General features: G+C 36.6%; 1 non-coding gene across 1 annotated transcript; it reads left to right on the top strand.

The window, feature by feature from the left end:
• The first annotated feature begins 23,625 nt into the window (after positions 1–23,625).
• TRNAL-CAG (transfer RNA leucine (anticodon CAG)) lies at positions 23,626–23,706 on the top strand. Its single transcript has one exon. It is a non-coding gene; the product is annotated as a tRNA-Leu (tRNA).
• The last annotated feature ends 351 nt before the right edge of the window (positions 23,707–24,057 follow it).

Here is a 24,057-nt window from a genome sequence, read left to right as displayed (position 1 = left end):
TAACAAGCGCTGGCACCACTTTCTGGTAAACTAGAAGATATTTTTGAGAATCTTCCTCTGGCTGGGTGTATTCACTGCGTGTATACTTGGTAATAACCCAAATTTCTCTCAAACTGATTCTGCTTTTGCTATTTCGGTTTCCGGCCTTGTGAATGACTGAACAAGTTAGGGACTTTGCTCTCTGAACAATTTTCTGCATCGAAAATTGCCTCCGTTCTTTGTTCTGGGCTTCTTTGGTGCGTTTTCCTTCTTTAGCGCCCTTTTTCCTTTACCGGGCATAAGCTTCAGGATCTTTTGTAAACATGCTGATTTTGTGCGCCTTTGACTCTGAGCGTTGGATGGCCTATTGACATCAGCATCTGTTGAGTGATACTCTGGAATCTGTGGTCCTGTTGCATGCGGCATCCGTTTATGAAGGCATCTCTTCTCTGTTCTCCGAGCATTGACGCTTTCCCCTTTTCCTTAGATGTTTCCTGCACATTGCTTCGTGTTATTTCCTGTCTTACAGTTTACGCAAAGGAAAAGAGTAATGATAATAAAGATTGACATGAAAGCTTTAAGCTCTTATGAATGTATAAAATCATGAAATCCATAGCGAACTGACTCTTCGAAAAACACAAAATTGTCCTTCTTGAATACTTTGGCGTACATTCATTAATTTCTTTTAAGGCGCGCGCCCAATTTTGGTTTACGGACAGCTTTCCTTGAATACTGCGCCGAGGAAAATTTGCGAGGGGTGACTTCTGCGACTCGCATCGCAGATCGCGTCGTCAAGATGTGTTATCGCAGAAATTCATGATCGCATTTATCGCAGATCGCACTCATCGCAGATCGCAGCATCGCAGATCGCGCTTAGTCATTGAATCATTGTGTGTTGCTTACGCGATGTTTGCGATATGCGACGTCGCATATCGGCCGTCGGAGATTTCTTAAGATCTTTCATTTAAGAGCACTTCATAATGTATGCGACGCGATGAATTTCGCGTCGCTTCTTCGCAGTTTATTATGCTCATAAGAAAACGTTTTATTCTCTTCTCGCGATGCGATACAGCTTTAAGGAGTTGAATACAAAAATTTTCATAAGTGTTTTTGGATTTTTTATTAAGGGTCCCCATTTGCTTGGTGTTATTGCTAATACCGAACAAAGAGGGGGGTTGTTGGTGGCCACAACAATGGCGATTCACTGGGAAGAACCAGTTATCTCTGTTTTTCTATTGAATCTTAACTTCCAAAACAGAAAAAATTTCATAAGTATAAATTTTGTTATGGACAGATAGAGTACGTTATGCCTTATCCTATCAATGATATTTTGTTTCAACCTTTTTCTATTCTAATTGCTTACTTCCTCAGGCTTTGTCCTTGTATTTACATCAGCCACTACTTGGTCTTTTAAAGATAAAATAAAGTCTTCTCTGTGTTCTGGCTTTAAAATATTCTCATTTGTCGTAGGTAGAGCCTCTGCTGCCAGCAGGCGTCCATAGCCTCGACAGGGTTACCTGTTATCCAGCAATGATCCTTTATCCTGCTTAAGGCTATCTACAACTTTTCAAAGAAAAACCCATTTTGACACTTTTTCCTTTTTTATTCTCTAAAGAACAATGTCTTGGTTTGGTGGCCAAATTATGACACAGTCATTCACTTGATTTACACTTTCGCTGAACAAGCTGGCTCGTGATGAGACCCCTTGTCTTTTGATTGCAACAATCTTGAGTCGTTGCCCTGTTTTGGTGGACAGTGTTTGGCAAAGTCAGCAAGTTATAATATCTGTGATCATGATAAGCCGGCTCGTGATGAGACCTCTTATTCTTTGAGATATAGTGCTTCTTGGATTGTTCCTCTGAATGCTGCGATTTTCTTTAACAGGGAGGAAATCATTGTTTTTCCTTAAGAAAGCTCTGGACGACAATAATAGAGTTTGAAAACAGCAGTTTTACAGAGAATATTTATTTTGTTATTGATACCTTTCATTGTGCTGATATAAAACAATTTCTTCGCTAAAGGTTGCTTTCATCAAACTTTTAAAGTTGAAACTAGTATCATATCTAGGCTAAAGTTTTTAACTCTATCTGTCAATAATAAAGATCAGATTTTCAAAAAAAAAATTGCTACTTGTACAAGCGAAAAAGCTCAAAATCTGAAAGAGAATTGGTGTCTTTTTCGTGAATACCTGTAGTAACCATCTACAACTGGTTTTATTATGAGAAAAAAAAAAGAAAAAGAAAAAGAAAAACTAAAACTATCCTACAGAATAGAAGAGTAATCTTCTATGGAAAATATATTTTAAGGATTTTTCCATTAACAGGCAAAGAATCCCTTCTTCCTGCTAAATCCTGTAACACAAAAGTTGATGGACCTATGACTTGTACAATCTGAAAAGGACCAAGACACATCTTCTGAAATTTTGTATGTTTGCCCTTTTCTTCATGAGCCTTATCCCATTTCAAAACTAGATCTCCCATCTGAAAAAAATTCCTGGTCATTATGCTCGAGTCAAAAGAGGATTTTATTAGCGCTTGGTGATGAGCATGGGTTTTCTTAGCTTGTTCTCGTTGTTCTTCTAATTTAATTATTTCCATTTGTCTTAGTTGTATGGGGGAAGTATATACTTCATCGATGTATTGTACTAAAGACAAGGAGGGGATGACTAAGTGAGTTGGAAGAACCACTTCTTTCCCATAAACTAAATTAAAGGGAGAAGTGCCGATTGAAGCTTTCTTCGTTATTCTATCTGCCCATAAAGCATTTACCAAAGCTTTGTGCCAATTCTTTTGGTTCTGGTCAACTGTTCTTTTAATAATCCTGATTAGGTTTTTGTTTGTTGACTCAGCCAATCCATTACCTTGCGGATAGTAGTTGGCCGAATATTTCAGTTTGAGCCCTCTTTTAAGTGCAAACTCAGTCATTGCATTCCCAGAAAAGTATGAGGCATTATCAAACATTAAAGTCGTTGGCAATCCAAACCTAGTGATTATAAATTGATCTATGAATTCAATGATGTTTTCAGAATTAGCTGTCTTGAGAGGAACTGCTTCTACCCATTTAGTAAAATAATCTGTTGCCGTGAGGATGTATCTATGCTGCTTAGAAGAGTGAGGAACGATCTCACCTATTATGTCCAAGCCCCACTGACTGAATGGTTGCTCGATGTTTACCGGCTGTAGTGGCATGGACGGTTTCTTTTGTCTCCCTGCAGTAGTTTGACAGATTTGGCATTTCCTCACGTAACTGTGTGAGTCTTTGAACAGCGTGGGCCAATAATATCCTGCACGTAAGATTTTATGTGCAGTAGCATCTCCAGCATAGTGTCCGCCTGCTAGTCCATCGTGGAGTTCCTGCAAAACCTTTTCGGCTTCAGTTTTCTCAAGACACCTAAGAAGAACAGAATCGTAATTCTTTTTAAACAGAACATCATTTATGAGCTGGTATTGTTGAGCTTTCAATCTCAGAGCTCTTTTCTTGGTGTGATGGAGCATACCCGTTCTTAAGATAATAAATGGTGTCAGCATATAATGATTCTGCATCATTTAGGCTTACCTCATACATTTGTACCTCTTCAGATGAATTTTCAGGAATTTGCGATGCTCCAGCCAACATTTTGCAGAAGCCTTGACCTCTTACAATGCTTGCCGGTTTGATCTCAAGGTCGTATTCTTGTAAAGCAGTGATCCAATTTGCTCTTTTTTCACCCACATCCTTCTGTACTAGAAGATTTCTTACCGCTGGAAATGGTACTATGACCTTAGTATGGGTTTTAAGTAAGAAAGGTCTGAAATATTTGACCACTTTGAAAACAGCATATGCCTGTTTCTCCACGTCTGAATAGTTGAGTTCAGCACCTTGTAAATTTGAGCTAAAAAATGCGATTGGAGCTTCCGCTTTCTCTTGATTTGCTTGAGTTAGAATCGCAACATATGATTTCTCTGAGGCAAATGTGTATAAGATAAAAGATTCTGAAAAACTCGGGGTTGCTAAAGATGGAGCGTTAATGATAGCTTACCTGATCAGGTTGAATGCTTCATGCTCATCTTGACCCCATTTAAAATTTGAATTCTTTTTAATCATGGTTTGCAAAGGAGAAACAATTCGTGAAAAATCTGGGACAAATCTCTTCACAAAATTGATTTGACCAAGGAAAGATTGCATGGCTTTTTTATTATGAGGTAGGGATATTTCAGAAATTTCTTTGATTCTGTCAGGCTCAATGTGAATACCAGATTTTGACACTATGAATCCTAGAAGTTTTCCTTCACTTAATGCGAAAAAAGATTTCTTTGGGTTAAGTGAAATCCCATACCTTAAACATCGTTGAAAGATTTGTTTCAAGTCTTTGAGATGGTCGCTTCTCTTCTTGGAGTACACTATTATATCATCCAAATAAATTACTACAGATTTATTGACTAAACCCTTGAATGCGATGTCCATGGCTCTCTGAAATGTAGCGCCGGCATTGATCAAACCAAATGGCATCTTCCGATATGCGTATGTGCCCCATTTAGTTTGGAATGTGGTTTTTAACTGATCATCGGGATGTACCAGCACTTGATTGTATCTTGAAAATCCATCCAAAAAAGACATTAGTTCTGAGCCTGCTACTGCCTGTAATATCTGCTCCATAGGTGGGAGGGGAAAATTGTCTTTTTGACAGGCTTTGTTGAGATTCCAAAAATCGATGCAGATTCTAATACCTCTGTTTTTCTTTCTAACGGGTACCATATTGGAGACCCATTTGGAATGTCTGATGGGGAAAATTATTCTGGCTTTTAATAACTTATTTAGCTCAGTTTTTATCTGATTTTCTAAATTGGGGTGGATTTTTCTGAGTTTCTGTTGGACAGGTTTTTCGTTGTCAATCATAGGGATAGTATGTTGAATGATAGAAGTATCGTATGTCTTCAGCTCATCATAATTCCAGGCAAAAACATTTTTGTATTGTCTCAAAAGACGAATATACGCTAGTTTTTCTTCAGGGGCTAGGCCGTGGCCTAGATTAACGTTTTGTGGTTTATCATCAGTTCCTAGGTTTACTAATTCGTAGTTCAGAGTTGAACTGTAGAGCTTAGAATTGGTAGACCTTTTAAACCGACTTTTCAAATCGTATAAGTCTTCCAACTTAACCACCGATTTAGGTATAGCATTATCAATGCTATCGTTGTATTTGTCGATCGTGATGGTCTTCGTCAATTATTTGATTGGAGTAGGATCCTTCAGAAGTGAGGAAATTTACAATATCAGGATCGTCATTGAATACTCTCCAATTTGTGATGTTGTCAGGGATGGACGGTCTAAAGATTAATTCTATTGAGAATCTATCTGGACTAAAATCTTCGGAGGGAATAAGTCTAGAGGCTACGTTAGCTAAAAGGTCTGCGCTTGCGTTTTGGAGTCTTGGGATTGACGAAATATTGAATGCTATGAAATGCTCAGTCAGATCTTGTACTAAAGATTGATAGTGTTTCAAATGACCTAATAGGCAATGTATGGTGTTACGTACCTGTTTGACGACAATCTCAGAGTCTCCGAAGACTTGAAGATACTTGACGTTCAACCCGATTTCTTTGTATAGGCCTTGCACCAAGGCCTCATATTCCGCTGTATTGTTTGTGCAATCGAATTCAAGTCTGCACGTAAGCATGGTCTTATTTCCTTATGGACTAATCAGAACGCATCCTGCTCCTGCTCCTTCGTTAGATTTAGAGCCATCAAAATATAATTTCCAAAACAAAGATGTATTTACAGGTTTATCTACAAAATTAACGCACTTTGAATTATCAGTTTGGGAAAAAAATTTGACTTGGGACAAAACTGAGTTTTCTAAGTAAGGTGATGTATGAGCATTGAAATTCCCGAGGAAAGAATCTACCGAGTAATTGCCTATGATACTGTTGTTATATGCTATTGCTTCATTTTCTCCCTCCAATTCCGTTACTATGTACTTCTGGTGTAACTCTCGTTCAACCTTTATTTGATTCGGTTTACCATTGTAGGGTAACCACATGTGTGACCAGTCGGTTGAGAAGTATCCATGGAGTTTTTCGGACCAATCCCTGCTAAGAATCAAGCCATAGAATTCTGGGATATCAGCTACTAGAATGTCAATAACCTGACATACCTTCGGGTTGGACAACAATCTTATGGTTACTTGATTAAGTTCACCAATCACTTCGACTTGAGATCGATCAAGCTGAACTATGCGCACTGCTGATTTTTGTGGTTGAACATTCAACTTGGCACATATTGATCTGGGTAAAATATTCGTTGAAGCACCAGAATCTACCAAACAATTGTGCACATTTTTATTGAAAATTTCATAAGTGAGAAGAAAAGGGGGAGTGTGAGACCTTGATCTTCCTCCAATCAAGGCGATGTCATTTGGATCAATCTTATTGATCGTGTTGGTTGGAGGTCTTCCCATGTTGTGGGAAGCTACAGTTGTAGGCAAAGATGTAGTAGGCATGGCATGTAATTCTTTCATCATTATCTTCTGTTGATGTTTCAATTTGCTCAATTCATAAAGAGTGATATTAGCCCTAGTCTTTTTCATGTCATCAATAATATTGTATTCCATTTCATCCGACACTATCAGTATTCTTGATGGAGGTGTTTGATCTGGTTGGACTGGGCTAGATTGAGTCGCTTTAGCGGTCATTTTCTTTGTTGCGACTTTATCTTTTGCTGCAGGGCTTGCGCCCTTCTGCTTAGGGGTAGTTTGGGGAGGATCAAGTTGATTTTTGCTTCGTGTGCTAACCGGAAATGCTTCTTGATCTTCTTCTTGTGGGAGGATGAAATCCCACATTCCTTGTAGTTCCACAACTTCTTCGTCATCGGTCTGCCCTTCAGTGATACTCTCTTCTTCTTCCTCTTCTTCGGATTCGACATTTGAGATAGCGTTGGGTGGTTTCACATCTATTGAAGGGCCTCTTTTAAAAGCTCTGTAGGGCTTTTTTGAAGAAGTTTCTGCTACTTGTTTTTTTATGTCAATCATCTCATTGGACATGGTCTTTAATACTTTTTGCAATCCTTCCAAATCGAAAGGATCTTTCGTTTGTTTCTTCTTGGAGTCTTCCTTGAAGGTGACTTTTTTAGATTTGCGTTCCTCTATCGTAGATCTCTTTTCCAAGGCTACTACGCGTTTCTCTACTGCTATCGCCTCTGTCAGGTTTTCAACTAAGGTTGTTTTATTTGCCCTATCCACGAAGATTGCTAAGTTTGATGGTAAGGCTGTAATATACCATTCACATCGTACTTCTTCGCTGGGTTGGGAAGCAGTGGGAATTTTGTTGAGGATCTTATTGAACCGTAAATTGAAATCTTTGATGGGTTCTCTAGCCTCGGCTTTAAGATTGGATAGGTCATTGATTAACGTTGCCGTTGATCTGTCATCACCAAACTTGGTAAGGAATTGACTTTGAAAAATGTCCCAACTTGTGATAGACCCGGAGGGTAATGAAAAGTACCATGACCCGGCTGTTCCTTGCATTGTATAGGGAAAAAGCCGGACAACAGCATCCTCATTGGTAACTCCGTTGAGATTGACAGAAAGCATGAAATTGTTAATGTGCTCTTCAGCTAGCATGCCTGCTTCTGGATTGAATTTGGGTAGCCATTTCTCAGGATGAGCCGGTATTTGGCTCAGGGGTGGAGGCATTAAAACTGCCCCAGGATTGTTCCATGGAGACTGGGCCATCGTTGAGCTGCTAGTAAATGAAAGTGCAGAGGATGATCCCTGAGGCTAGGAAGATGAAGATATTATGATCTTAGATGATTAAAGAAGAGGGGTTGTGGAAGATGGATGACTGGTTTGGAATGAAGATGTGGGTGGCTGACTTCGCGGTGAGGGAGTTGAAATGGATGATGTAGATGAAAGAGTCTCACTTTCAGACTCTTGTGGTGTTTTCCTTGCTCTTTTCCTGGTGGGGAGATGGAATTCAGTTGGCTGGATGCCAAATTTTTCACTCTTTAATCCGGTCAGGGGATGAGCAGGATTGTACTGCGAAGTCACGCTGCTTTGAGATTTATCAGACCTCTGTGTAGAAATGGAAAATCCCTGGAGTTTGCGAATCAGAGTTTGAACTTCAGGGGGTCCAATGGCAGATTGGTCTGAACTATTAGGGTATGTAGCAGCGGCTAATACTCGAGCGACTTCTGACTCTGGATTTAAACGTATTGGGGAAGTAGGGGGAGTTGATGAGGGCGATTTACTCTCAGAATGGTATTTAGATTTTGATTTAGGTGCCATTCATAATTCGGGCCCTCCTTCTAGCGCCAAATATGTTGAAGCCCCGAAAATCGGGTCGACAACAAGGGGGATACCCACCCAGTCCGGACCTTGGTTAGCAGCTCCTTATCCGTTTGGTATAGCGGGTCCGACTGGGGATAATGGGTCCAGTTTCCCAATTTAAGGGTGTGTGTGTGTGCAGAGTTGGATGATGCTGATCTAAGAGTACTTAAAGCTAATTTAATTCAGACTTTTAAACTAACTCTATGCTATTGTAATCTAATGAGAAACAACACATCTAATCTACGCTAACCCGGGGTGTATTTCTTTTATTATGCGATCTAAAGAGATTTCAAACAATAACTGGTAATAAAGATCATTCAGCGATCATAAGAATAGAAATCAATTAAGATAAACCACTTTGCATAAAAAGTTAGGCAAAATAGTTGTGAACAGCGTATCGCATAATAAGTTATTCATATATCAAACATAAATAAATGACTCCACCGTACAAAGTGCCAAATGGTAACTCACACATTCATGCAGTAACATATAAATAACTAAAAACTGTATATCACTTTAAGAATATAAACAGAAACGGTCAAGAGATAAAAGTACCATTTATGATTGGTTCCACTCATAAGCTTCAAGCAACAATGATTTATCTCTCCTTGCTCTAACATCTACTAAGAGTACAGAAGTGCAACATCAGTAGCAGATATCAAATGCAAACATTAATAAACCTTGATCCATCCATTCATCAAAACCCCCTCCGAGGGTACAAAAGTGCATGTTCTGAGGATAAGTTTTTTGACAAATTTCTGGACCCTTCTCCAAATGCCTGAGAAGGGTTTAAATACTGCTAACTAATTAACTTAATTACATAAATTTAGGATACGGTTTTAAATGACCGCCCTTCTGCTAAAGCAAAACTATTTCTAAAAATTGAATCTAATTCCTAACCATTTCTGTATTTGCTCCTTAGTGCTGCAAGCATGCAACATTCGCCTGGGAGGAGTCGGCTGGTCGCCTTCTGCTTTCGTTTGAGCCATGAAAATAGAAATAACAAGCGCTGGCACCACTTTCTGGTAAACTAGAAGATATTTTTGAGAATCTTCCTCTGGCTGGGTGTATTCACTGCGTGTATACTTGGTAATAACCCAAATTTCTCTCAAACTGATTCTGCTTTTGCTATTTCGGTTTTCGGCCTTATGAATGACTGAACAAGTTAGGGACTTTGCTCTCTGAACAATTTTCTGCATCAAAAACTGCCTCCGTTCTTTGTTCCGGGCTTCTCTTTTGCATTTTCCTTCTTTAGCGCCCTTTTTCCTTTACCGGGCATAAGCTTCAGGATCTTTTGTAAACATGCTGCTTTTGTGCGCCTTTGACTCTGAGCTTTGGATGGCCTATTGACATCAACATCTGTTGAGTGATACTCTGGAATCTGTGGTCCTGTTGCATGCGGCATCCGTTTATGAAGGCATCTCTTCTCTGTTCTCCGAGCATTGACGCTTTCCCCTTTTCCTTAGATGTTTCCTGCACATTGCTTCATGTTATTTCCTGTCTTACGGTTTACGCAAAGGAAAAGAGTAATGATAATAAAGATTGACATGAAAGCTTTAAGCTCTTATGAATGTATAAAATCATGGCATCCATAGCGAACTGACTCTTCGAAAAACACAAAACTGTCCTTCTTGAATACTTTGGCGTACATTCATTAATTTCTTTTAAGGCGCGCGCCCAATTTTGGTTTACGGACAGCTTTCCTTGAATACTGCGCCGAGGAAAATTTGCGGGGGGTGACTTCTGCGACTCGCATCGCAGCATCGCAGATCGCGTCGTCAAGATGTGTTATCGCAGAAATTCATGATCGCATTTATCGCAGATCGCACTCATCGCAGCATCGCAGATCGCGCTTAGTCATTGAATCATTGTGTGCTGCTTACGCGATGTTTGCGATATGCGACGTCGCATATCGGCCGTCGGAGATTTCTTAAGATCTTTCATTTAAGAGCACTTCATAATGTATGCGACGCGATGAATTTCGCGTCGCTTCTTCGCAGTTTATTATGCTCATAAGAAAACGTTTTATTCTCTTCTCGCGATGCGATACAGCTTTAAGGAGTTGAATACAAAAATTTTCATAAGTGTTTTTGGATTTTTTATTAAGGGTCCCCATTTGCTTGGTGTTATTGCTAATACCGAACAAAGAGGGGGGTTGTTGGTGGCCACAACAGGTTCTCAGATATTTAGATTCAACTTGATCTCCAACTTAATGCATGGAGAAATGGTGTATGGTACCCAAATTATCTCCTTTATGTGGCCATTGAAGGTGGACAACGGATGGAATTTAGTCTATTATGCAGATAAACTGAAGTTAACCGCAAAGGAGGAACTATCTACTACACCATGGAATTTACAAATAAAGACCTCTGGATGTTAAGGTGATAAGCATGTGGTTTCTAGTTGTTTGTTACGAGTAAGAGGAGAGCCTCTCTCAACATTATTTTAAGGATCTATTTTCTCACCTTTCTCTCCGCTGGTCATAATGGTACATGCTCAGATGATCATTTATCTCCTTCAAGTTGTGATGAGATTAGTAAAAAGGATCAAATTAACGCTTCGAATGAAGAGACTTGGAAACACTAAGGACATCGAGTGCCCTCCAAGCATTGGTCATCCGAGACAATATAGTCCTTGTGGTTTGTAGAGAGTCTTCTCACTCTAACATCAGGCTTTTCAAACCAACTCTGCACAAGGTCATTACAAATATAAAAAATCAGCTAGACAAAAATTTGGTAGTAAATATGACCAAAATAAGAACTAGTTCAAACAATTTTCACAATCCTACTTTTGAAACCAACATTCTAATCTCCTTAGCATTATGATCAGCTGCCACTGTTCTTCCCAGGTCAGCGAACTCAGCTCCGCCTTTGCATCAAAAGTGTAATTGCATAAAAGGAATGACGTTATCATGCCAATAGGTCTCCTACGATGAATGTGTAGGAACCTCATGCATAGACCATTTTTCTCTTCGCTTAGCTACCTAGGGCTTATTTCCCTTTCCAAATATCAATAATTCTTTTACAAGAAAATATAAAATAAGAATAATATTTTACTATATTCTAAAAGGTGAAGATGCTGAAATCATGCCACAAAGTGAAAGGAAATCAAATATCTTTCCTCAAACCACCAAATATATAAAGAAAATAATAATTATAAAAATGAAACTAGATCTATCGATCTATGCATGAAATGAGAACTATAACTATTCAAGGGACTAAAAAATCTGACCAAAACAAACCAAAATTTTCAAACTTGACAAAATATTCTAAACAAACAACAAACAAACCGCTTAAATTTTCTAAGATATCAGAGCTAGATATCAACGCAATGTCATGTACTTGAATAATCCCATTGTTTCTTAGCATTAGACTTCTTAAATTAGTTATTTATCATTTAATACTAGGACACTATCTATGTGAAAAGAAATAGGTCCTAGCTTCATAAAATCCGACTTCATTTCCAGTGAAAGATCAAATCCAAAGGACACTAACTCCAGGATCGTGCTAAAGTTAAAGACACAAAATAACAAAAAATAAAGATATGATAAAAAAATAGACCTAGAAGATTGTATTGGTCGAGTGTGACAGGGATACCGATAACTAAGACTAAAGAGATTTATAGAATGTGGTAGTTACTAGAGTGTGTCTATTGTGCGATTAGTGGTATGGTGGAGAGACCTACCAAGAAGAGACGTTGGTCTCGGGAAATTATAGTAGGGATATCCATAGAGAATTTATGTAAAAGGAAGATGAGAAGTTTTTTCTTCAAGTTGGGTTATGTTATGGTAGAATTTTGTTGGTGATAAGTGGTAACAAAACACTTACATCAATAGGTAAAAAGTAGATTCGAGGCATGAGTTGGACTGACTCATGTTATCTCATCCCTTAATGGTCCTAAGGACATGTGGGGACCCGAACAACTTAGTACCTGAAAGACTTGAAAGCATGGTTGACAAATGATTGACAAGACTATACAAAAGAATGTCAGTCTCATGTCAATAGGTCTCCTACGATGAATGTGAAGGAACCTAGTACATAAACCATTTTTCTCTTCACTTAGCTACCCATGGCTCATTTTCCTTTCCAAATATCAAAATTATTTTCCAAGAAAATATAAAATAAGTATAGTAGTCTACAAATTCATGCCACAAAGTGAAAGGAAAAAAAACAACTTTCTTCAAACCACAAAATATATAAAGAAAACAATAATAATTATAAAACTAGATCTATGAATCTAAGCATGAAGTAAGAACTAAAATAATTTAAGGTACTAACATAATCGTTGACCAAAACAAAACTCAAAACTCAGTAGAATGCCCCAAACGCAAGCAACATATAGACCATTAAAATTTTCTAAGATATCAGAGTTAGACATCAAGGTAGTTTCATGTACTTGAATGAGCCCATTGATTCTTTGCGTTAGTTTTGTTAAATTAGTTATTTATCATTTAATAACAGTCAGACACTATCTATGTGAAAAGAAATAGGTCCCAAACTCATCAAATCTAGCTTTATTTCCTCTCACAGATAAGAAACAAATAATGTAATGATTAAATATGAAACGTCAATCTTAAATAACACGCATCAAAGAAATGTCGTTGTAATGTTACAATGAAAAATACAAATATAGAACCTATTTTTACCTGAATTTGACATATAGTAATATTGCATGATCAATGGAACATGTATACCAAAATAAGAGTCCTAGGGTATTTCAATTTCCCAGTTCTCATCTTGGTCCTCATTTTCTAAATTGTGAACATTTGATCTTCTCTAAATGAATTGTCATTATGAGCCTTCAAAACATTATGTTATACATCAAGTTCATTAGAGAAATTTGTTATATTGTTTTCTCCTCTTCTATCACAATCTAATCGCCAAAGAGTTAACACTCTTTCATATGGAAAATTTTCAATGTCATACTTTGTTACATATAATCTTAAACATGTATCCACATGTTTATCAAGCTTGTTCCTCAACTTTGACTTCAAGAATGATAATTCACTAAACATTCTCTCAATCTTGTGGATAAAGCACCTTCATAGTTCTTCTTCTTTCCTGCATCATGCTTGAAAACATAATTGTTACACAAAACCAATAAATTTTGATCATGATTTTCTGATTAGAATGCATTGTTGACAAGTGCATTATTGAGTTAAATACATAGTTGTAGAATTGTGCAATTTCTGTAACTAAAATCTTGAACATACAGTTAAGTACACACAGCTATGCATTTTTATTATGAACAAATAACCAATCCAATCTTCAAATTGATCAATACCTCTTCCAGAAAAATGAGCAAATTCCTACTTGTTTTATTGATGCAGTAAACAAATTTTATTAAAAAGGCAAAAATAATAAAAATAAATATATATATATATATTTTTTGGAAGACATATAGCCTTCATAGTAGGCTGTAGAATGAACTCCTCTACTCAATAATCAAAATAAATACACCCTATCATCCATGAAAATGAAACTTCAAAGCCAGCACTACTAATATTGCAATGGATCATTGTTAAAACCGGATGTGGAAAAGAAACCTGTAACTCTGACCCTCAGTGAACTGTAATTCAAAACATGAGTGCTAAAACCTAAATGAAAGTGAGATGCGGTGCGTGCACCAATGAAGTTCCAATGATAAGCAGAAGCAGAATTTCAAGTGGAGATTTGATATTATCACTTACGAATTCCATCTCTTCAAGTTGTGCTAGGCATCAATGATTATATAGGAATCTCCTTCTAGCATGATGGTGATGTTATGGTGTGTGTCCAAAGTCAGACCTGCGTCCAGGGATTGCATCTTGACTGATATATTAATATCTATGCCTCTGAAGCCCGAGAATAGGAGAATTATCTTTCCTGTATCATATCTTGTGGATTTTCTGTCGATACAGCGCACCACATGTTTGCATAAAAAAACATGTGCACCACTGCAATTTCTTTGGTTTTTTTTGGCTTTTTCTACAGGTCTGCCAAAGCGACGGAAGATCTACAAATTCTATGGATATTCCACCTCCTGTAGATCAGGAAAACTGGATTTTCTCCTTCCATCATGGCCGCAACTGTCTGTGCATTAAATTCTAAATCCGTTTTTCTCACGTAATCTAGAAAATAGGGCTCCAAAGAATCCCAAATTTCTCCCAATCAGTTATGAATTTGCTAAAATCATTCCTAGATTTTATAACTGACCCCGTTCTGAGAAAAACCCACGTTTTATTTTTTTGAAATTCATTTTGATTTGACCAGAATCACGTTTCAAAAATGACATTTTTTAAGTTGTTATGGATTCTGGCAAATGCTCAGTTAACAAAATTAATTGTTTCTAGATTGATTGGAGATTTGGGCTTATTACGTGGCCCATGCTAATGCATATGCAGATTTTTCAGCCTTCAATGTTGGGAGGTTTGGATGTGGAAGATTTGTGCACTCTGGCAGCTGAACACCGAGATGAGCCAAGCACATGCACCTAGAGTTATTAACAGGGCGCAGTGAGTTTGGAAAGAAAGGATCCTCTGAAACGAACCCACTAAAATGCGCCTTCCAGGCTCAGCGAACGAACCACCGATGCTCAACTTGCAGATCCTCAATTGATTTCCAAATCTGGATATTTGGAGTGTATTTCTTAAGGAGCATGTAATCCACATAAACCAAATTGCACTTCTCAACAAATTCCATAACCTGCTACTCAACTTCTCACTCCCACTGTTTTCTTGGTATTTTTCAAAGAACTCAGTGGTGCAGTGGATGCTTTTCAAAGAACTCAGCATTGCAGTGGATGACTTGGCCTGGTCTTTAGTGACCTTAGGATCCCTTGAATCTAACGATAGAGTCGAGAAACTGTTTTCAAAATTATTCTTCTTCATTGATTTGAGTCAAAACTCATTGGCAATTAAAAACTAGAATTCGTTATCGAGCTGCTACCCAAAGTGCTTGAAACAATTCAGCAATGGATTGATTCAAGTGAAACATAAGCATAAAACAAAAAATGAATTATCTTGAAATTGGTGATTGGGTGGAGGAGGCGGATTGGCAATAACTGAAATTGGAGGATCCTGGAGCTATAATGTTACGCCATCTTATCTCTCGCTATTTCTCATTTCTTTGACAAGCTTGGCGTGTTGTTCAATTTTTTTCTTTTAATTATCATTTTGATCATCTAATTTTGTTTCGCCCGTTGCAGTTCTCAAGAACAACGAAATTCCAAACACAGGTTGTTGTTGAATAAGCCTTTTGTCGTCTACACTCTTTATTCTTTTTTTTTTAAATGATGAATTTTGGATTTTGTTTTTTTTTTTTAGCTAATGCAATTGCAATTTTTTCTTTGCAGGTCGCATGAGAGCTTAAATTGTCAAATTGTCAATTCTTTTAAGAAAAAGAATTGGTAATTTTTATTCAAAATTTACATTTCCCTTATTCAAAAACATGATTTTTTTTTATGTTATTTTTTTATTATTGAAAATCTAACATGATTTTTTTTTCTTTTTTTTTTAATTATCTAAAATCAAAACATGAATTTTTTATTGAAAATATTTGTGATGTTAATGAAAAAAATTGCAAGAAAATAAATAAAATTCTAGAAGATTTTAAAGTCTAAAAACTTTAAAAAAATGCAATCAAGAACTCTAAAAGAATGCAATCAAGCTTGATTTTATTTCTTTATTTTATCCTACTTGAAAGAATATATATATATATATATATATATATATATATATATATTAATTTTTAAGTATATGAATGTTTCCAATGGAGCGATTTACGGATTAAAATTTCTAAAATATTCATATCCAAATTTGCAAAATGTACCTGATTGTGTATGAGGACATGAGAAGTCATTTTGACCTTTAGATTTTCTGCAAAGATCTCTTGAAGAACGGATGGACGTCGTGGCGCAATCACGTTTTGATACCATTCCTCAATGTAGTCCTTGTGCTCCAAAGAATGTTTGATCTACATTCTAGATTCTTTGTCCATAAATAGTTAATATCGAATTTTTATCTTTTTTTTTTTATAAAAATGATATGCAGCTAAATAATTTATGCATCTACATGTTTTAATCATGCATCTAGGAAAAAACTGAAAAAATATGAACTCTAGACTGAAAGCTACCCTGGCAATGGCGGCAAAATGTTGAGGCAAATTAATTACATATCATTTAATTGTCAACCCGAGGGTTTCGTAAAACTTGCGAAGCATGTGTGCACTATATATGTTAGAAATTAACTTTCAATTTAGATCAATCTAACTACGAAACTAAATAATAAAAAACCAAATTCACCTATTCTAATTCAACAATCAACTCAAAATAAATTATAGTACAATTATAGTACAGCGCGCGGAATTGAAATCTTAATCTTTCAATCTTGCAGGAATTGAAAAGCACACCACTCTTTCAGAAATGAAAGCAAAAACAATCATTCTTAACTTCTCACACAAGAAAAGATATTAAAGCAAATAGAAACAAATGCTCTTAACTTCTAGGTAGAAAGCAAATAAAAACAATCACTCTTAACCTCTCACACAGGAAAATATATGAAAGCAAATAAAAACAAATGCTCTTAACTTCTAGGTAGAAAGCAAATAAAGCCAATCACTCTTAACCTCTCACACATGAAAAGATATGAAAGAAATAAATCTTAATCTATGAAAAACAATAAATCTCACACATTATAGGTGGCCAATCCAAAAGCATGAGAGATGGCAAGTTGAGAGGCTCCTAGTGCAAGCATTACAAATCAAGGTGAACATCACTCATGAGCATGGTGCTAAATCTAAATTCCATTTATAAGTAATATTAACTTTCCACCTGAGTATCTCCAACTTTACACATGCCTTTCAAAGGAGAAGGCTCTCCTATTTATACAAAAACATAAGAAGCTACCTCATTAATGGAGGTCCATTATTCTCTCCCTAGATCCCTAGAAAATCTCATAGAGTTACAACTCAAATAGGTAATGATGAGACACATATCCTCTTTGACCTTTATCCAAATCTTCTTCCATATCTTGAAGATAATTCGAATTTGAGCATTGGAGGCCACATAAGGGTGCCTTGGAAGCTTCCAAATGACCTACACATGTCATGAAACTCAAGCCACTTTTAAGTATTAGCAAGTATATGTCATTTTTATAAGTTTTGACTATTCAATTCACTTATAATACTAGAAATCACTAACTTTTGGAAAACACAAAGGTAACCCATATAATTATGAAAAAAGAGGCTAATGAAAGGTTATATGGTCATGGAGTTGTGACATGTGAGTGAAATGGTGGTGATAAAGGTGAAAGTGGATGATATTTTGAATACATTTTGGAGAATCTACATGCATACCAAGGGAGAAAGGAGGAAAATTTTAAGATAAACTTATGGTTGCCATCCCGAGGGAGAAATGAGGAAAAAATTATGATAAACTTATGTTTTCTACAATTGAAATAAGCTCTTCTACACTAGCCTTCATTGATCAAAGTGTTCATGCTTTTGTGAGAGTCAAGGAGAAGTTGGAGCAAGGGATTAAGAGGAACCTTCAACTAGGAACTCAAGGTAAAAGCTTGGTGGTTGTAATGTTTCTCATTTATGAATATAGATCTATATTATTTTCCCCTCCATTATCAATTGTCCTTAGTATTGTATGCAATTCAATGGTAGATATGTTCTTCCTTGGGTAGATTAGGTTAGATCTAGGGGTATTTGACATTCCTCTTGCTTAAGAAGTTTTCAGGTTGGTCTTGTTTTCTTATTATGTGTATGAAGTAGGTGCTAGTAGTTGGAGTTGAATCTCTGGAGTTACATCAACTAGGATTATACATGGAAAACCATCAGGTGAAAGGTATGGGCCATGTTCTTATTTATCATAGTTTATGTTAGGATAAATTAGAATAGATCTAGAGGAGATCCATATTATAGTTTATCCTATAGTCTATCTTGGATCAACAACAAATTTAAGGGTGCACTCACCTATTCACAAGGGAATTTCTCCATAATAAAATCTATGACTCTATTGAGGAAGGATCTAGTGATTCTTACTTAGATTTGGAAATTACCTTGTCCCTTTCAATTTTTGCGAGTGTGTTGTAGTGTTTTTATTTTTTATTTACTAACTTGGTGGTTATATTCCTAATATGTCTTAGATATAGCTCAAATTTAAGAAAAATTAGAGCATGATTTCGCCCTATTTTTAAGAGAAATAATATATCTTGGATCAACAACAAATTTAAGGGTGCGCTCACCTATTCACATGGGGGATTTCTCCATAATAGAATCTATGACTCTATTGAGGAAGGATCTAGTGGTTCTTACTTAGATTTGAAATTAACTTGTCCCTTTCAATTTATGTGAGAGTGTTGTAGTGTTTTTGTTTTTTATTTACTAATCTTGGTGGTTATATTCCTAATATGTCTCAGATATAGCTCAAATTTAAGAAAAAATCTCACTTTTAGAGCATGATTTCACCCTCTTTTTAAGAGATATAGTCTATCTTGGATCAACAACAAATTTAAGGGTGCACTCACCTATTCACAGGGGGAATTTCTCCATAATAGAATCTATGACTCTATTGAGGAAGGATCTAGTGATTCTTACTTAGATTTGGAAATTACCTTGTCCCTTTCAATTTCTGTGAGTGTGTTGTAGTGTTTTTGTTTTTTATTTACTATCTTGGTGGTTATATTCCTAATATGTCTCAGATATAGCTCAAATTTAAGAAAAAATCTCACTTTTAGAGCATGATTTCACCCTCTTTTTAAGAGATAGGGTGATTAGTAACCAATTGTTGCACTATCAAGGTGTGATTGTAACTTTCTAGTTGGATGTTGATGATCCTACGAGGAATGCACATATTTAATATGTGGAATTTTGGGTATTTTTTCATCTTTTCTCTTCATATTTATTCTTGGATTTCATTTAGGATATTTTCTATGATTTATAGTTTATGATTTGACACCTAGATAAGCCTCTCATTTGTTATTTTGGTGTTTTAAGTGAATATGAGGTTTTCATTCTTTGAGTGTATTTTTGTGATTCGAGCTTGTTTGAGCTTGGTACCTAGTGAATAATGACCTAGGTAGTACCTATGGCAAGCATCTTTAGATCTGGTTGTGAGTTATAGGGCCTTTCCTTTTGTTTCACACTCTAAATTGAAATTATTGCATTGCACTACTATATCTTTTGTGAATTTTTGGGTCTTTTCCTCGATTATAAACATTAAAGTGTGCTTGTGAATATCTCTACCAATATCATAGAACTCTAAAACTTCAATTTCCTGGTTTGTTTTGCATTTTTCTTTTCTTTACTAGACTAAATAACATTTGTGTTTCATAAGGAAAAAGAGACAAAATCATTTGAGATATATCAGAATCACTATACATGAGTTAGTACCACTGAATACACAGTTCTGAAATAATGATTGTAGGGTAGTATAATGCACATCAAGGTTGAGAGTCGATGTTCTTGGTGCTGCCTAGGATTTGAATTTGATCAAGATTTGTCAAAAGTTTGTATAGCTGATTTAAAGTGTTGATAACTCATATGGCAAGATGCATGCAGCAAAAGATGCAAGATGGAATACTTTTTTATCAGAAGTTCGAAGGCTTGCTTGATAGCTTAAGCAAAGCTACCAAGGTTTTCAAAGTATTTTCCATATGTCTACATTTGTATAGAATATTAAAGCAGTTTCTTTGATATTCTGGGAAGTCATAATCTGTTACTATTAGTATGATTATGTATGAAAGTGAGGGTACATCTTGATGATGTATGGGATTCAGTTTTTCAGAAGTACAGTACCTTCACCAGGCATATTGAACCTTGAATAAAATCTACTATTGAGATTCAGAATTTGTTGAGCAGCCAATATATCTCAGGGTCTATATTTGGTGACAGGTTAATCTGATTTGAGCAAACCTGCTCAGATAAATGATGTGTGCTAGGATTTGTTGAAGATCTGGGTTATATAACTGGGTTGTTGAACTAACAGTATGGAAAATGGTAAAATAACATCTATATTTCTTAATGTCCACATTTATCTATAAATCAAAAGACTAAAGCTTGTTTGCTCAAAGTAGTAAGCTTATCTTCTATGAATTCATTTCAATTAGTTATTCAGTAAGCAAAGAAGAGTGACAACTAACCGCAACGCACCAGCCCCGATGATCGATCCCACCTAACGCAATACCGCGGTGCTATTGGTGAAGCCTCTACTTCTACGACTACTAGCAGTGGATCAATTGACGTATCATAGCTAATAGTTATTGGTGATGCAACGAAGACTCAAAAATGAGTCAAGACCTACACGAATGGTAATAGCCCCACTACTGGTGAAGCCTCTGCCTCTACCTCTACAACTACATCAACAGTCAACTACAACGAGTCATGAACTGATTGCAATGAGTCACCAACTAAGGATTCAAGAATGGAGATTCACAAACTAAGGAATGAGTCGCAACTATAAAATTTATACAGTCGTCTGCTTGCAATGAGTCACTAACTATAAAATTTATACAGGTGCTGCTTGCAACGAGTCACCAATTGAGGATTTAGGAATGGAGGATTCACAACCTGAGGAATATGAATGTTCATTTTACCTGGTCGCAACTACCAAATTTATATATGTGTTCACCCTTGCCGTCGATTTGAAAACCAAGAAATCAGGGAGTCATTCACTGAATCACCCTTGCCCTCGATTTGAAAACCAAGAAATTAGGGAGTGTTCACCCTTGTCCTCTATTTGAAAACCAAAAAGAAATCAGGGAGGCATTCATCGAATCACCCTTGCCCCCGATTTGAAAACCAAGGTCCAAGAAATCAGTGAGGCGTTCACCCTTGCCCTCGATTTCAAAACCAAGAAGAAATCAGGGAGGCGTTCATCGAATCACCCTTACCCTAGATTTGAAAACCAAGAAATCAAGGAGGCGTTCACCCTTTCCCTTGATTTGAAAACCAAGAAATCAGGGCGATTGAGACCAAATCCAACCTCCCAAACCAGAAAAACCAGAAAATGGGTGATTGCAAATGAATCTAACCTCACAAAGCAGAAAATCGGGTGATTGCAAATGAATATAACCTCCCAAACCAGGCCAATTGGGTCAAATCGAGCGTTGCATGGCTTATCTGCCCTTTTTTTGGGTTAAAATGAAATAAATAATTATTTTTTAAATGAATGTTGGGCTAAGTATATAAAATGGGTGTTTTATAAAAATTTCGCCCCTCTAAAATGTAAAACCCCTTAAATTTCGCCCTTGGGCTAAAATTTGCCCATAAAATTTACTATGATGGGGGGGGAGACCCGCCATCCCGCCACCTCTCCTTGCTTTAAAGAGGGGGGCTAGGGCGGTCATCCTTCCCCATGCAAGCACACATGCCAACAATACCTCCTGTATACATCATTACGAGGACAAGCTTCACCTCCGTGGAGTGCTCATTTTTTCCCTATTGCCAACACATGTTCTTCTATGTTGCAAGCAGTGAATCCTCACCACAGGTGGGACAATTCTATTAAAATGTTAGCCTTTTTGGAGTATCAAGCGTTGAAGGTCCTAGTCCCCTAGAAGCGGATTCTGACAGAGGTTGCATCACTACAAGAAGTGGTTCCATGTGCAAGGACAAGGCTGAGGAAGGATTTTGATAGGGAATTCAAGCGATCCAAGACAGAGCAAGGACTCGAACAAAGATATCCAAGCTTGGTGGGCTACCAAACATTGGGTAACAATTCCTATGTCCACTCTTTCACAAACTTTGAGTTCATCTCTCTTTGCATAGTGGTATTTGGTGTCTGTCTAGTGCTTGGTCTATAGGCGACTTGGTGATGATAGATTCTCTGAGACTGCTTTAGTTTTATGGGTCTTTTATCCAAACTTGAGGCCTACCCCTGGCTTTACCCTCTCAATGTTTGATGCCTCACCTTCTCCCACCTTTTATTTGAGTCCACTCTTAAAATGTATTATCAACCTTTCCTTGATTGTATCTTGTTGGTACTATTGACTTTCACCTCCTATGGGATTTATTGTCTTTTGGAGTTGACATTTTCTCTAGTGTCATGTTGCGCCAAAGGATGAGATCTGGGTGGGGGTCTGGAGGTCGTGGACCTTTGAGCAAGCACAGAGCCCAAACACAAGCCCAATAGGTTGTTGCCATCTTCCACTCCTCCACCCCCTTGAAATCCACGCTGAGATTTATCAATTAGAATAATTAACCACCAACGGTCGCCAGGCCTACTCCGACTCATAAATCCTCACTAAAGTGGCTAACTAGGTACTTGATCCTAGTCACATTGGGGGAAGGTGGATTCAATATTTTAATTCTATTGCCCTCCATTGGCAAATGAAGACACTCCTTGGCCATGTGCTCAAAGAGAAATATGAGGACTGTGAGATCATTGCATGCCTCAATGAAATTCATAAAGTCCAATGCCACCATCGCTCTTGCTTGGTCATCATTTATGCTTGCCTAGCGCATATCAAAGGACACCTCTGGTGTGGTCTTAAACCTCCAACAGGTTCTAGTTCACAAGACCCAACCCCAATGACATCTTCCAACAAATGATGATTGTTTAGAATTCTTGGTTGAAATTTTGGTTATATAATTTAATTTTAATAATTAGATGTATGGCTATGATCATTAGCAACGACTATGTTGTTAATTTGTCAACCGTCTCAGATAGTGTTTTACCAAGTAATTAGCTAGTTCAGTATTTAGATCTAGAAAGTTTTGATATTGGGTCTTTATGATATAGCACTCACTGTCGTAAGTTTGGTTTCCTTCGCAACAAACCATGACAGTGAGATGACAAAACTTTGATTTTTGTAAGACAATGTTTATGTTTCAATAGAATTTTTTTGCAAGTTGACTCCTCATTGAACCGCGCAACTCCAAGTATGGACTCAAACTGTAAGGGAAAGTTACCGTTCCTAGCATTTAAGAATATCAGTGGGTGACACGGTTGAGTATGTGGCTCACTCGAAATTGGTGTACGTTTAATAACGGATCATTATTGATATTTTGAAATTAGACTTGATCTTGCTTTCCGCTACTTTTAATAACGTTTAATAACGGATCATTAAGCGCCAGTACTTACTGCCATACTGTAACCACGAGGTGCCAAGCATGCAAAGGGTAAATGGCTATGTGCTATACTTACAAATCCTTTACGTTCGCTTCTAATGTTGTTCAATTTCTCCGATGTGTTTTAGTCATAATAAATTGGTTTTAGTTTAGTTGAATGGAAGTGAGGTGTCTCAATTGAATTGAATTGACCGAATAGAATATGGACGCTCTTTTCTTCGAATTTAGAGCAGTAATATTATCCTCATTATTTCTCCGATAATAATTATAACTGGAAAGAGAAAACACTCATAGGTCAAGATGGCCGAGTTGGTCTAAGGCGCCAGTTTCAGGTACTGGTCCGAAAGGGCATGGGTTCGAATCCCATTCTTGACAATAAATTTTACAAATAATATTGTTTTTTTTAATTTAATTATATTTTTTTATATAAAATACAACATTTTTTATTTTTTACATTTATCAATACTAATTATTTTTATTATTTTTTTATATAAAATACATCATTTTTTATTTTTTACATTTATCAATACTAATTATTTTTATTTTTTATTTTTTACATTTATCAATACTAATTATTTTAATAATTCAGAAATTTTTGGCAGCAATAATATATATATATATAATTTAATTATATATTTTATATGAAATATATAATTTTTTATTTTTTACATTTATCCATATTAATTATTTTAATAATTTAGAAATTTTTGGCAGCAATAATAGTAA

This window comes from Pinus tabuliformis, chromosome 3_1, assembly GCF_031772625.1.
Source record: "Pinus tabuliformis cultivar Carrire ecotype Pingquan chromosome 3_1, CPIR1, whole genome shotgun sequence".
In the NCBI taxonomy this organism is placed as follows: Eukaryota; Viridiplantae; Streptophyta; class Pinopsida; order Pinales; family Pinaceae; genus Pinus; species Pinus tabuliformis.
Note: the sequence above shows the minus strand (reverse complement) of the source record. Positions and strands in the feature narration are given on the sequence as shown.